General features: G+C 42.3%; 1 long non-coding RNA gene across 1 annotated transcript in view; it reads right to left on the reverse strand.

Moving 5' to 3' along the window:
• Positions 1-14,750, reverse strand: part of LOC125934842 (uncharacterized) — a 67,946-nt gene extending 53,196 nt beyond the window's left edge. The window contains exon 1 of the long non-coding RNA XR_007461540.1: positions 13,433-14,750. This is a non-coding gene — a long non-coding RNA (uncharacterized LOC125934842). The remainder of the gene's footprint in view (positions 1-13,432) is intronic.
• Positions 14,751-15,052: the final 302 nt, after the last annotated feature.

Consider the following 15,052-nt stretch of genomic DNA (forward strand, 5'->3'; position numbering starts at 1 on the left):
TAACATAACATAACATAACATAACATAACATAACATAACATAACATAATGTAAAAATAATATATGACTTGTATGGTGATGGCAGAGGTATACATAAAGAACATTTTCATAATACAGAGAAGGGACACTTCACCAAGACCAAGAAAGTAAGGTTCAGAACAATTTGCTACAGAAGAGATGGTCTCCCCTACATCATGATTGGAAAGCCGAAACGATCCTGCTGGAAATGTACAGGTAGAGCAAAGCTTCTCAGCCTTGGTACTACTGACATTTAAGCCAGATTAATTCTTTGTTGGAGGAGGCCGTTCATGCATCCCTGGCCACTACCCACTACATGACAGTAGCACCCTTCGTCAAGATATAACACCTCCAAATGTCTCCAGACATTGCCAACTATCTCCCAGGAAGGTGAAATCGCCTCTGGTTGAAAACCGATGCCACTCTTACAGGAAGAGGGGACTCATGCTCAAAGGTTCAAGGTACAAAACAGATGACATTGTGAAAACTACACATAGTCCCATATTACCGGAGCATGAGGTACAGTGCAGGGCAGCAAGTGGTGGGAGGGAGGAAAGGAGAAGTATGGGAGGCTGATAATGGAGCATCTGGTAGAACATGCACGGGAGAAGGGACATCATCTCTTTAGTGATGGCAAGTCTCAGAAAGAGAATGACAGAGGGGATTTGAGCTTCAGACAGGTGGTAAGAGGACAGGGGAAGAATAGGACTTAAGTCAGGTGGCTCACTCGGGAGCTATGGCAGAAGTCAAGGCACAAGATGATGAAAAGCACCTGAACTGGAGGACAGGCAGGAGGAAGAGGAACAGAATGGAATGTATACAGGAAGCCTGGGGGAATGGCCCTGCAACTCACAGCAAATGCACAAGGAGATGAACAATCACGTTCTGTGTCTGGAAAGGAAAAAAACCTGCATATGTCGAATTGGGGATGCCTTCTTTCTCTCCTTGGTTAATTTAAAATCTCAACCTATGGAGATCTCTTTCATTGGGACAGTTTTCTGGAATTCCCAAGGATGAGATGCCCTGAGATCATAAGCAACAAAGATGCTTATATTTTGATCGCTACCACCTCAAGGGACTTGTTCAACAAACAAAACACCACAAACAACACCGTTGGGCTCTGTCGGTGGCTTAGAATCCGTCTTTTCAAATACCATTGTGACATTACTCCAACATTGGCCAAATTACCAGCAAAGAGTCGTCATGGTTTTGATATTATCTCTGGCAAACTATTAAAAAGAAAACATGAGAGAGGCCAAGGTACTATAAAAAGAAGAAAGGACTCCTATCAAAGAATTTGATAAAAATGACTTTGCCCCAGGTTGCTAACTTTATCTTAGAAGAAAACATGGCTATGATTTTTATTTGATGCATTATGAATTCATTCCAATGGAAGCCTTTCTGAAAAGGAAAGCTGTGCAGCCAAAGTATAGATACAAAAGCAAAAGGGTAGTGGCTGTACAGTTGAGCACACAACAACAGCATTTTTAACATACTATATGGAGGGAATCTTTTAAAAGGAGATTTGGCTCCTGAATAAACTTTTCATGGTAAGCAATCAGGAAAGTTAAGCTCCCCTTATTAGCCTCTTTTTCTGTTCTTCTCAGTGGCCCGTATCGTTTAAACTAATAAGCAGCAGCAGTTGAAATACACAAAAAGCTCCTGATAAACAACAGCTAAGGGAGGCCAGAAAAGGGGCAAAATTCAGCTCTCGTGACATAAATCTCAATGCAAATCCAAAACCTGGCATATGTGGCTACGACAGTGCCCCCAAATGACACAGAAAGGCATTCGCCTGATCTCTTAAGTATATTTTTCACGTGTTAATGTTACAAGAATGTAAAAAAGAATTCCATTTCCTGCTTGATATATTCTCTCCCAATGTCTTCCAGGTCCAAAGATTTGGAGACTCTCCAAACAACACATAATAACACAAGAGGAGGAAGGAAATGAAGGGGGGGGGGAGGTAAGAGCAATTTGCATTTCTCTTGTGTTCCATACTTGTTTAACAGCCTATCATCAATATCACTACTGATTTGGTTTCAGCTAAGTTGCAAGCAAGCGTGCTGTCAGTACTAGGAAAGGTGATTTCCAGGTGAAAATAAGTAGGGGGTAGGATGACGGTATCTCCATTTTTAGGCATCCCTTGGTTAATGGCATCTGCATCTCATTCTTGGTTGCCCAGTGCAAACTGCCTCACTTCTTTATGTAACATAGTCCTCATCAGTCAAGTGGGACTCAAAGCCAGCACCACTCACCCCTGTAGAAATTCCTCTAGAACAGTGCCACTTCAAGTAGAGTCACAGAGCAGTAGCATAAACATCATCTTCATGCTTGTTAGAAATTGTGAATGACAAGTTCCAGCCCAGATTTACTGAATTAATCACTCACTTTGACGCACTTTGAGCAGCACTGCCCTAGAAGCAAGCTGCTGATCTGCAGCCTGCCTGTCCCCAGTCCACTATAGATAAATACAGACTGTGGGTGTCAGCACTTAAAGCATTCAAAGACATGTGACACTCTGGCCGTATCCAAGCACATGAGTGATGGACTCACGTCCTTCAAAGGCAATGGACCAGTGTAGGGCTTCAGCATTTGTGTGGTGAGCTGTGTAAGGCACAGTGTGCCACCAGTCATGGATAGCAGAACCCCCCATCATCATGATGGATTAAAAAAAAGAAAATTCCTTCATCAGAGAGTCTGAAAAGTCCTACTCTAGAGCAAAGGTCAGTAAACTTTTTCTAAAAAGGACCACACAGTCCATAAAGCATAATATCTTAAGCTCTGTAGGTCATAAAGTCTCTGTAGCAACTACTTACCTGCAATTATAAAGCAAAAGCATTAAGAAAGTGTAAGCAAATGAGCATGACTGTTCCAACAAAACTTTATCTACCAAAACAAGCGGAGGGCCAGATCTGGTCCACAGGCTGCTCTGTGCCAACTCCTCTTTAAAGGATGACTGGTGACCAAATATGATGACATCAGAAGATTCTACCGAATCTGCTTGATTTCACACAACCCTTACTTTCGAGAACTGAGAAGATGAAACAAACCACCACAATCCCCTACTTTTGTCAGTGGTTTTCCTTCCTTACAGTGACCACAGAAATAGAAATTGTACCTCCCCTTTGCTCCTGTAACAGTGAGAAACCTGAGGACAAAGCCAAACACATCTGGTCAACCTTCAACTACCACCCTAACAAAAAAAAAAAAAAAGGATCAAAAAGGAAATGGCCGCATCACAGAAGGAAAAGTTAAGTCTCCCTTCCTCTAGTTCCGGGATCTACAAAGTATGGCCCATTGGTGAATGGTGTCTGCCAAATTCAGCCTGCCACCTGTTTCTATAAATAAAGTTTTATTGGAACAAAGCCATGACCACACAATTACAAACTGTCTACAGCTGCTTTTGAAGTACAGTGGTAGGGGGGAGCACCAACCTTATGTCCCACAAAGCCTAAAATATTTACTATTTGGATCTTTAAAGAAAAAAAAAATGCAACCTCTGCTATGTTCCTCCCATGACTAGCAGCCCCTTGTTCCAGTCCAGAAAGCCTCAAGCAAGTAGGTAAGAAGACAGATATCTACAACACCATTAGCAGGACTTCTGCCAACTACTTTCTCTGGAAAAATCTTCTTTTGCTAAACAAAGTGGCACAGTTAGAGGCTTCTTGCTGAGTTTCTCCCAAGTTTCTTGGTGGCTTTCAAGTCCCTTTTAAATAACTTCTTTTAACTATTAAAAATATATAGGTAGGGTTACTTATTGATGAAGCAGTCTATTAGTCATGTAAAGGCAGCATTAACTTGGTGCCTTTTTACATTAAACTCATACAAAGAATATTAAAAGCCTTGACAAGAAAAAAAAAAAAAACTTGACAAGATAGACAAAAACATCCTTGCATGTAGATCTCTGGAACATTCCCAGAGTGAGCGAACAAATGGGTTCTCTTATTTCCCAGAGAACTGGGGGCTTTGTTTTTGTCAGAACTTCAAAGAATACAAAGCATCATAAATACATGGAGCAAACTTCAACAAACAAAACCTTCCGGCCTTTGAATCCATTGTGAGTAACACACATAACATGAAGGAAAGTAGGCTGCAAGAGTCTGGGTAATAGCAGAAATTCACCAAAAAAAAAAAAAAAAAAAAAGCGCTGTGTAACGCTGTGTAACATGGTGCTAACAAAACACAGTTGTTTCACTGGTAGCCACTTGGAAGGAAACAAGTGCCGTATCAGTTACCTAATGGTCTGTGGAGGCGCCTTATAAATACTACTAGTGCCACCTTCTGGTCCTCTGATGCTACTGCATGCCCCTTATCCCATCTTGGCCTCATTTCCCCCAAGCCACCGAATAACGTGTGTCCTAGAATCATGGACTAAATAGAAAAAAAGATCTGCAGAGCTCTCTACAGATCTTCACAGATCACGGAGACCCCAGACCAACCTGCCTTCGTGCTGACGTTTAATACTGACTTTTGAGACCACAGGGTAGCTACGTTGGAAAGACCAGAATCGCTTCTGACCTTATTTTTTGTCTCCAAAAGCTTGAGAATTCTGTAAACCAGAGAGATAGGATTATACAACTAGGCTTCCACCCCCTCACAGCTCTCTTCATGCCCCAAAGATAGCCAGGCAAAGGGAAGTCATTGGACAAGTTGAAAAAGATGAGAGGTATGTTACTGTTTGGAGCCACTTTTCCCTGATAGTGAAGAAAGGGACTCTTGGGTTTGGAACCAGGTTTCTTTAGGCAGGTTGCCATGCTCCTCATGAGAGCATTTTAGGAGTCAAAGGTTGGTAGGAGAAGTAGTTTCTCTTCTGTTTTATAACACTTGCTGCAGAAGTGAGTCTCAGGAAATAAACAGAGAAAGTGCCCAGAACCTGCTGGGAAAAGCCCACCTACACAACCACAGGAATAGAACCAGCCTTGCTCTTCACACACAGACATTCTCTGCCTTATCTGCCTTCATCCTCAGTCACATTCTGGATACAGAGCAGGGAAGGCCCGGCCACAAGGTTTCAAGGAGGAAGATCAGGAAGGGAAAGCTTAAAGCAGGACAGGGAGGTGAGGCCCCGTGGGAAATACATTAGGGCCTGGGGGGAAAGTGAAAGTTTCATAGTGTCTTCCTTGACTGAGATGAGAGCCTGGCCTGCCTGTGCTAAACCCTTTGCTTCTGATTTGAAAAACATTTGGCTTCCTGAAAAGTAAAAACTATTAAGGGCCTTTTCGTAATCCATCTTGCACATCTTCAGAATTGACGTCAGCAAGTCACGAAGGGAGTTTCTACCAGTCCTCCCTGGGTGGAGTGATGATGGCAATGATACAGGGCCATTGTGGCCCAGGATCCCCAAGGGGAGGGAAAGGATGTTCACAGGGATCTTCTGGGCTCTGTCAGGAAGAGGGAGAAACACATCCCTCTAAGGAAAAAAAGGCATTTGTCTCAAAGAAAAATGGCTGTACTGGGGGGAAATGTCATACTTAATGAAGCTAACCAATGGTAAAGGAAGCAAGCTGCAATCTCTTCAGAATGTTAGAAAAATAATGTTTATGTTTAGAAGATGTTGTTATCATTTACAATTATAGCTGCCATTTGTTGATGGACACTGTTTTCCTTTAATCATAGAGGCGTTTATTACCCCTGTTCTACAGATTATCAAACTGAGGTTCAAGAAAGTTCAGTAACTTTCCCAAGGTCAACAGGGAGTAGGCAGAAATAAACCCAGTTCTGTCTCAGTCCACTCCACCCCCAGCTTCCATAATTCGAGCAGTTGGTTTGTTCTCACGAAATTAAGCCTGCACATGAGTACATGTACTGAGATTCTCACATTTTGGAAACTGAAGACTGGAAAGACAGACTTCCACATTGACATCATAGATTGACAGACTCACGCTTACAAACAAGTGACCCCTCCAAACTCCCAGCTGAAATGGACCAGGATGGCCGGGGCTGCCTCTACCAACAGCTCTTCCTGCAGCTGGAACCATGGTAGCTGTTTCACCTCTTGCCAAGTCAACAGCCTGAAGTGCACTGCCCATTCTCAGCCCCACATAGTCATCATCTCACTGTTAGCTTTTCTGTCTCCTGTACTTTTTATTTGGACCCTTCCAAGGTGAGAAAGGGGTCTACAATTTATAGCAGGTAGATGTTTTACACTGAGCCTTGGCAGGGAATTCACCAGACTCCTCCAGCAGAAGCCAGCCAGCAGGACACTCGATGATCAAGAGAGTTAGGAAATATCTCCACAATGACCTGAGAAGACACCAAAAACAGCACAGGGACCCAAAGACTGGCTATCCCATCCCGATTTCCTTAAGGTACCCTGTGCTGATATGTACATGGCACCTCGGAACAGAAAGTGAAGAGGCAAATATTCAAAAGGAGAGAAATAACCTAACTTTGAATCTTGAATGAAATGAATATTTACCCCAAAGACCCTGAGCTAACTTAAGAGAGACTATTTCAAAACACAAGAGGGGCAACTGGGTGGCTCAGTCAGTTAAGCATCTGACTTCAGCTCAGGTCATGATCTCACAGCTCATGAGTTCGAGCCCCACATCAGGCTCTGTGCAGACACCTCAGAGCCTGGAGCCTGCTTCGGATTCTGTGTCTCCCTCTCGTTCTGCCCCTGCACTGCTTGTGTTCTGTCTCTCTCTCTCTCTCTCTCTCTCTCAGAAAAATAAACAAACATTAAAAAATATTTAGAAAAAAAAGGAAAACAGAAGAGACAAAGTTACCAAGATACTAAGAACTGGCAAGTTTTAGATTTATTTTTCTTGCTCCCAAATGGAATAAGGGATTGAGGAAAAGGTGAGGTCACTTACGGAAAATAAAGAGTACTGGTTTTGGCGGGGGGGGGGGGGGGGGGGGGGGGGGGTTGCACATTTAAGTTGTAATATATAAATGTTGCCTCACCTGTGCCTGTGTATTAGTGTGTGTTTTATGTTAGATAGCCTGATTTCCTTTTTGACATGCCAATCCACACAAGGATTTCAGCAAGGCATTTTTATAAAGTCTCCCCTGGTATCTTTGTGGACAAGGTGGAGAAATGTGGGCTGGATGATAAAACACTTAGGTAAACTCTCAAGCTGCCTATATTTTGTTCCTTTTTGGACACAAAATTTTTAGGGAGACATTGACAAAGTGGATTTTCCTGTAACAAAATGGCCAGAATGACGAAGAATCTGGTAATCCTGTCCTAGGGGGGAAAGAATGTTTTATCTTAGAAAAATGAAGGCTCTGGGTGGAGACGGGAAGGAGGTATGCATTGGTGATAGAGTGGAATGAGTGCTCTCTTGGAGGCAACCAAGGTTCAAATCATGAATCTTCCTTACTACAAAATTTTTTGTGTCCCCCACATGCACTTACCATGCTCTCTATTGTAACTCCATTTTTTGCAACAATATCTACAGGGCAGGGTGAGCAACGCAGCATACTGGAAGACACAGAGCCAGGGCTAGAGAGAACTGGGTAGCACAACTAGGAAACCTGGGGAAAGGATCAGCAGCCCCAGAGAGGTGTTGCTATTCACCAAGTAAGTTCCTAGTCTAGATAGGGCATTTCTGGAGTTATTCCAGTTGGAAGCAACAGGGTTCTAATCACCAAGATGCAGAGGGAATGTGGCCAATGGGCAAATGGGGTGGAAATGGTAGGAGGGGTGAATCTGGAGTACATCTATAACCGAGAAAGATCCTTCCAAGAACTGATGGGGATGTTTGCAAACAAGGCTGAAACCCTGGATGTGGATCTGACAGGAATACACCCAGAAATCAATCCCCTGCCAGCTTGGCTTGAAGGGAGGATTTCCCAAAACCTTACTGAAGGAGCGAGATGTGGAGAAAGCCCAGAAAAAGGATCTGTCTACCCCAAGGGAGATATATCTACTGGACCAGCGACGCCTGCAATTCCACTTCAGAATGATCATTCCTTTGGCTTAAATGTAAACGGTCCTTAAGTATTTCTTATCAAAATGTCAGCATTCTTGGGGGAAATAATACATTAGGCATTACAGTGCATTAATAGCTTAATGAGGCTTGGTTCCAGAAGACGTACTCATTTTCAGTAGTGACAGCTAACAGGGATCCAGGCTGCAAGATCAGGTATCTTCTTTGTTTAGTTTAGATGATTGTTTGGGGGAGCCAGACGAGGGCAAGGTGCACCACCTAGGGCCAGCGGGCCTAGGCAGGCAGAGCAGGGAGGACCCCGCACATCTGGAGGCAAGGACAGGTAGAGAATGAGGACGAGCCCCAGAAACAGGAGAGGGGCAGTGGAAGGGAGGTATGAGGGCCCCTTAGGCAAACCTCATCCACATCATAGTTCAGTCGAGGGCCAGGCCGGTCTATTGCTGCTTTATTTCACATCTCTTTGCCAACAGCAAAATAAACATGCACTGATTCAGTGAGTTCCTTCCATCGTTTGAAAAAATGCTGCTTAACAGAACAGCTGAAAGGAGACCATTTGTTCATTCACAAGGCATGACGTTACGATGATTAGACTGGTTTATCTGAGGACCTTCCATCTAAAACGCAGACATTTGCCTTTTGCAAAATGCAAAGAGCTGATCTCCCCTCACCTTCTTTCATACTCAGAAACTACGAAAATCAGAGGGAGGGCGGGGGGATGCCCAGGAAGCCAAAAGAAATGCTCCAAAGTCAGTGCATGAAATACATGCGTTTGAATTATGTGCCAGCATTTCAGGTCTTCCTAGCTTAGAAACAGAAACTAAGAAGGAAGCCCAGAAGTCTCTTAGAAGCAGGTACCCTGACAGTTCTCAGAAGTGACAGTTACCAGAAATAGAGACATACCACAAAATTAAGAGAGCTTAACAACTTGGGGTCATGTGCACAGAGGAAAAGATCTCTAGTTGTTTCAAAGTCCATGGGGACACAGAAAGCAGAAGTTCACGGCTGAGGCAAAGTTACTGGGAAAAGAATAGAATGGGATGAAATAATTCTAGGAATACTGACCTCGAATGAAGCCTCATGACCTTTATTGTGTGTGTCCTATATGGGCGTCCTTCTAGTAAGAGAAATTGTTTAATATCTCAAATGCATCCCTACGCACTGATAGAGTTAATAAACATTACACTGCCACCGCATTCATGATTGGACTCGTGAGAGGTTAAGTCATCACCAGTAAGGTGCTGCACGAGGGAAAAACTAATGCGCAAAGGATTAATACCTCACGTAAATTCAGACATGAAGAGGCCTCAAGTATCTCCCAACAAACACAAAGACGGACAGGGGATTTATTGTAGAAATAATATGACACAAAAAGATTCCGGAGAGAACAGATTGGAGAACCCCCAAGCTGACATATCGGTGACAGTCCCTCAATTTTAAAGCCTAGAGGTGGGTGTGAGAGCTTGGAGATTCCTGACAGAATTGGGTAGAGGTCTTCTAGTACTAGTTCACCTGCTTAGTTAGATCTGGCCTTGACATAGGTACGCTCATACAGGTATTCCTCTCCACAGACAGCAAAGTACCACCCGTCTGACAAGAAGAGTTCACACCACACCTCTAGTGGGCTTGCATCAAAAAGACACCCTTGCTAATGGAGCACCATTTGTGAGAGGTTCACTGAGACTCCTAGGACTGAGACGGGGAGGAGACAGAATATAAAAAGCACATTTCCTATTTAGTCCACTCCATCCCAATAAACATTTTCAGAAAAGCTTATATGTGAAGAATATTAAATATGATTAGCCTTAGGCAAATCCGTATGGAAACTGGAAAATCTATCAAGTACTGAAAACAGTAAGTTTTATTAACCCAGGTAGGGCTTTTACAAAATATTATCTCTTTTTTAATAAACTATCTAGGGGACAAGAAAAGTACATGCTTTTAAATATGATGCATTTGGGTAGACATTTACCGTTGCCTTTCCAGCTTCCATTATGCCTTCCTATGACCTTGATTTTCAATTGAGAACTTATCCCTTGCTGTCTTTCTATCCACTGGACTCCTGAGGGTTCCACTGACCCAACGGAAGTCAATGATCCAGCCTCAGTCAACCAGTGTGTAGTATTCCCTACATCACAGTAAAGGTTCAGAGGTGGGCATGTGATCCAAATCATTTCCATCAGCGTGAATGGCATAAGCTTTACAGGATCCACTGAAAAAGAGGCAGACGGTAGTGAGGCTCAAAGCTGCAGCAAGGGGGCTGACCACAGAGGGAAGACAATCTAGAGGAAGGAAATGAGAGATGGAGAGAAACAGAGTCCTGGTGACACCGTTTAAGCCCTGTCCTCAAACAGCTGGACTCAAACCTCTCACTTTTGATAAGCATTAAATGCCCCTCTTGCTAAGCTCATCTATGTTGGTTTTCCCTTAATAACAACTAAAATCAATGGCTGTAATGATTTCAGATAAATGAGATGCTAGTAATAGAAATGAACATTCATGGAGCCAATATAATTGCACATCAATTAATACTTTTCACTTATATCTCAAAATCATGTTTTCTTCTTATGCTAAACCTCAGGAATTATGAGTTCTTCCTGAAGACAGGACTCCCAGGTTTTGCAGCTGTAATCTACAGCACATTGGAATATTTCTTATTGCCTTCTTTAAAAACCCTGAAATCAGAATTTTTTTTCCACTGAATTTTCCTTAATTTTTTTCTCACTAGAATTTCCCTCAATGTTCTCTTAAAATTTCCTTAACTCTTCTTCACTGAAATCAAATATGAAACATTTCCTCTACAATAAAAACTTTCTCTGAAAATTGCAATGACTGGGGCGTGTGGGTGGCTGAGTCGGCTAAGCATCCAACTCTTGACTTCGGCTTGGGTCGTGATCTCACGGTTTGTGAGTTTAAGCCCCACATTGGACTCTGTGCTGACAGTGTGGGGCCTGCTTGGGATTCTGCCTCCCAATCTCTCTACCCCTCCCCCAATTGCTCTCTTTCTCTCACTCAAAATAAATAAAAATAAACTTTAACAAAAAAAAAAAAAAAAAGAAAGAAAATTGCAATGACTGAAAACAGTGGGATTTTAATGATGAATAATTCATAAATTATTCTTAGGGATCATTCTCAAAAATAATTATTACATTCAGCATATATAACATGAAATAATTATAAAATGTATGGAAATTGTTTAAAAAGTGAGTTGGGCCCCAATCCAAAACCAAACAAAAAAATTAAAAAGAAAAACTGCCTGCACGTATAATAAACACATTTCACAAATGTCCTTACCCACCGATATGGGTCTAGTGCAAAGGGTGAGTCAGCCTGAAACTCACTTCACCCTACGTCAACCTCAGAGCCAGTCCTGGGACCTACTGGCAAGGTTACTCATATCCCCTTGGCTCAACCCAACACAGCTCATATGCCCTGAAATGGAAAAAGCCTTTGAAGTAAGCTCTCCAAATGGGCATAAAGTGCCTACTGAAACCAAGAAAACTTCCTCATTGTGGGGCTGACCTCGCCACTCTGCCCACACTCCCCAGAGGGTACGGACAGTAGCTACAGCTGAGGAAGTGTGCCATTCAGCAGTTTTGTGCGAACAAAATTTGAGAAATGTGCACAATATGTGTGGAAGCCATTGTTCATATCTAAGCTTATTAGCTGTACGAGTTCCTGAGAGGGAAAACGGAATCCCCTGGGAGGAGGGGAAGCATGAGGGGGCTTCCCGGAGGAGCCTTCACTGCAGGCCTCATTTCATTACAAATGACTTCACCAGAGGCCTATTGAGAGGAGGTCACAGGTATTTACCTTTCTTCACCGTCTGTTTCCATTTGTTTTATGGAGGAGAGAAAATGCCAATGCTCTCCTCATCCTTGAGCCCTCAACAAATTCATTCTGCAGATTTTTGCATGGAAGGGCAGACTTTTAAAACAACAACAACAAAATGTCATTGGAACAGACTTAAGCTTTGTTCACAGACAGACTGATTTCTTACCTGAGCTGCAGTGGATTACTTCCCCCCAAGCCCTGTCATTTCTTACAAGGGAGGCCTTGTCAGAACTTTTATGGCCTAACACATCCTTAAATACCACCCACCTCTAATAACACGGCAACACAGTTCACATAGGGGACTACACAGGACATGGGAAGAAAACAGAGTAATAGTTTACAAATGCAGTTATGGGATTATTAGGCTAATGTATGTAAAGTAAGGTATAAATAATCCAAAAGAGTGGATGTTCCAAAATCTAGCTATATTTGCCTATGTATATATGGTTAAGTATGTCTGTCAATTGGTGTATTTGTTTTCATTCAGTAAATATTAACTAAATGGCATATTTTTTTGTCAGTCACTGTGCGAGGTACTAAATACACATGCACACACAAAAAAAAAAAAAAATAGAAAAGGAATATCTGCCCTCAAAAGTTTCTCCCTCTGGTAAGGAAAACAAGAAAATAGACAAAACTCTATAAAGTTTAACTGAAGAGTGTAGAATATTAAGGAGAATGAACATATTTAGGTACAAGTGTTAACAGAACAGGTCACATGGCTAAGTGCCAAGAAGCTTCTCAAGATTTTCTACTTTGGTAAATCTCCAGGTACGAGGCTTGCCGTGCTCCCTGGGAAGCTCAGATATCTGATTTTGTCAGCACACTGACCATGAATCTGTCTCTGGGACATTAAGTTTTATTAACTGAGCTTAACTGGGAATTCTAATTCTAATTAACAAGTTTACAGTGAAACTTGCATTGTCTTGAGTATCATGGACAGAGGGCTTGAGGAGGTGAAGAGCCACCTTACTCTGCTTCTGAAGACAGCTCTACATACACATTCTCAACCTCGATTGTATTCAGAAGAGTGTTTATTTTTTTTTTAATGTTTTATTTGTTTTTGAAAGAGATACAGAGAAAGAATGTGAGCAGGGGATGGGGAGAGAGAGACGCAGACACAGAATCCAAAGCAGGCTCCAGGCTCAGTGCTGGCAGCCCGATGTGGGGCTTGAACCCACAAGCCATGAGATCAACACCTGGGCCAAAGTCGGACGCTCAACTAACTGAGCCACCCAGGCACCCCATAAGAATGTTTAGATAAGTAGAGTCAAAGCTAGAGAAAGTATGCAAATGTAACACGTTTGATGACTTCAGGCTATGGCGGCATAAGGAATCCATGTGCACACTGGTGAGACCTGCTGAGAATACCTGGATGGTTAACACAATAGTCACCCTCCCCCCAGCTAAGGCAATGGCATGCTTTTCCTGCTGACCAACCTACTTCCTTACCAACTCTTTTTAAAGTTTAAATATACGTGACTTTTATGTATATAACTTTTATATGGAACATATTTCTCTGACTACAGATAAATTAAGAACAAAACTAAAATTACCTGTGATCTCCTAGATTTTGGGAAGCATTTCCACCCCTCCATCCTTATAACATTTGCATAGACAGACAGATGATACATGTATGTATATATTTGCACACATACACCCATCTACATATATTTACATATGTACCGTGGTAAGCTAAGGGCTCTGGAATGTTTCACGTCAGCATGGTGTCATACCCAAAGATATCTCAGCTCAGCATCTAAAATAATTGACAAGTAACTTAAGTATTTCCAATAGTCTTCTGCTAAAAAAGGAAAAAACAAAATAGGAACATATTTAGCAGAAATTCTTAAAAACCCTCTTACCTCATTTGATTGATTGTCTCAGTGTCTCACCCCTACAATTCTCTCCCACCCCCCAAAAATTTATTCCCTTCAAAACTCACTCGGTTTTTTCAAACCAATAAACTTTCTTACTTGCTCTGTCTTCTTCTTGGTCCTTTTGCAGTGTGAATCTGGCTATTCCCCATCAGCATCAGCACCAATCAGCATGAACTTTCCCCACTAATCTGGAATCACAGTGAAGGAAGTGAACATGTCTTTTCTTCTTTCCAACAGGGCCCCAGTACCAAGCACAGTGTGTTTAAAACATGTGTTGATCAATGAAAACACACACACACACACACACACACACACACACACACACACACACACGGTTTTAACAGAATTGAATCAATCCTCATATACCTTTGAATCACTTGCATTTTACATTGGGACCAATTTCCCAATCATAACAATTTCTTCCTGCAGACCCTTGTTACTGGTTGCCTAATATTCCATTACACAACTGCTCCATAATTTCATCATTTCCCAATTTGGATGTTTCCCTTGTCTCTGCATAAATAATGCATCAGTAAACATCTTTGCACAAAATCACCTCTGATTATTCCTTTAGAATTATTTTCAGCAAGTGGAATCATTGGACTTGAACATGAACTTCTTAAGGTCTCAGCACAGACCTCCAAACTGCTTCACAAAACAATTGCAATTTCAATTCCACAGCACAGGGTATTGGGGTTTTTTGTTTTTATCTTTTCAAAATTGAAATTTAAAAAACAATATATTTCTTTTGGCTATATTAACACCTTCAGTAAGACTGACTTGACCTGGGAGATAATATGCATTAAATCTTATATGTCACACAAAGTTTCCTAGGTGACCCCATGTCCTCTATTTCCAAGTTGATGCCTCACATGTTTTTGGTAACAAGGTGAAGTATAAATGAATATAGTCTCGCTAAGTTCTAGAGGAGCACCTCACTGCTGCTCCCAGGGGAAATAACTGAAGACAACCCCATGTACAATAAGAAAATGTAAGAAAAGCCCTGGAGAGGACATGGAAGGCTTTTTAGAGGAGAAAAGTGATCAAAAGCTTTGAACAAAAGTGTTTCAACAGTTAGACAATGACGATAAGTGCACATGCAAGACTGTTACATTAGTGGCCCCCAACACACCACACATCATGGTATGCAGACCCTGTACAGTCCTTTCCCATGCTGACTCTGAGCTGGGCCATGTGACCTGCTTGGGCCAAGGGAATATCAGCAAATAGGACACCGGGGAGGCTCTCCAGGCAACTGCCCATTAGGACTTGCCCACCCTCACACAAGTTCAAATGAAACATCACAAACAGAGGGGCGCCTGGGTGGCTCAGTCAGTTAAGCGTCCTCTTAATCTCCACTCAGGTCATGATCTTGTGGTTCATAAGTTCAAGCCCCCCATCAGGCTCTGCAGTGACAGCACAGAGC

The sequence above is a fragment of the Panthera uncia genome, assembly GCF_023721935.1.
Source record: "Panthera uncia isolate 11264 chromosome A1 unlocalized genomic scaffold, Puncia_PCG_1.0 HiC_scaffold_17, whole genome shotgun sequence".
NCBI classification, from domain to species: Eukaryota; Metazoa; Chordata; class Mammalia; order Carnivora; family Felidae; genus Panthera; species Panthera uncia.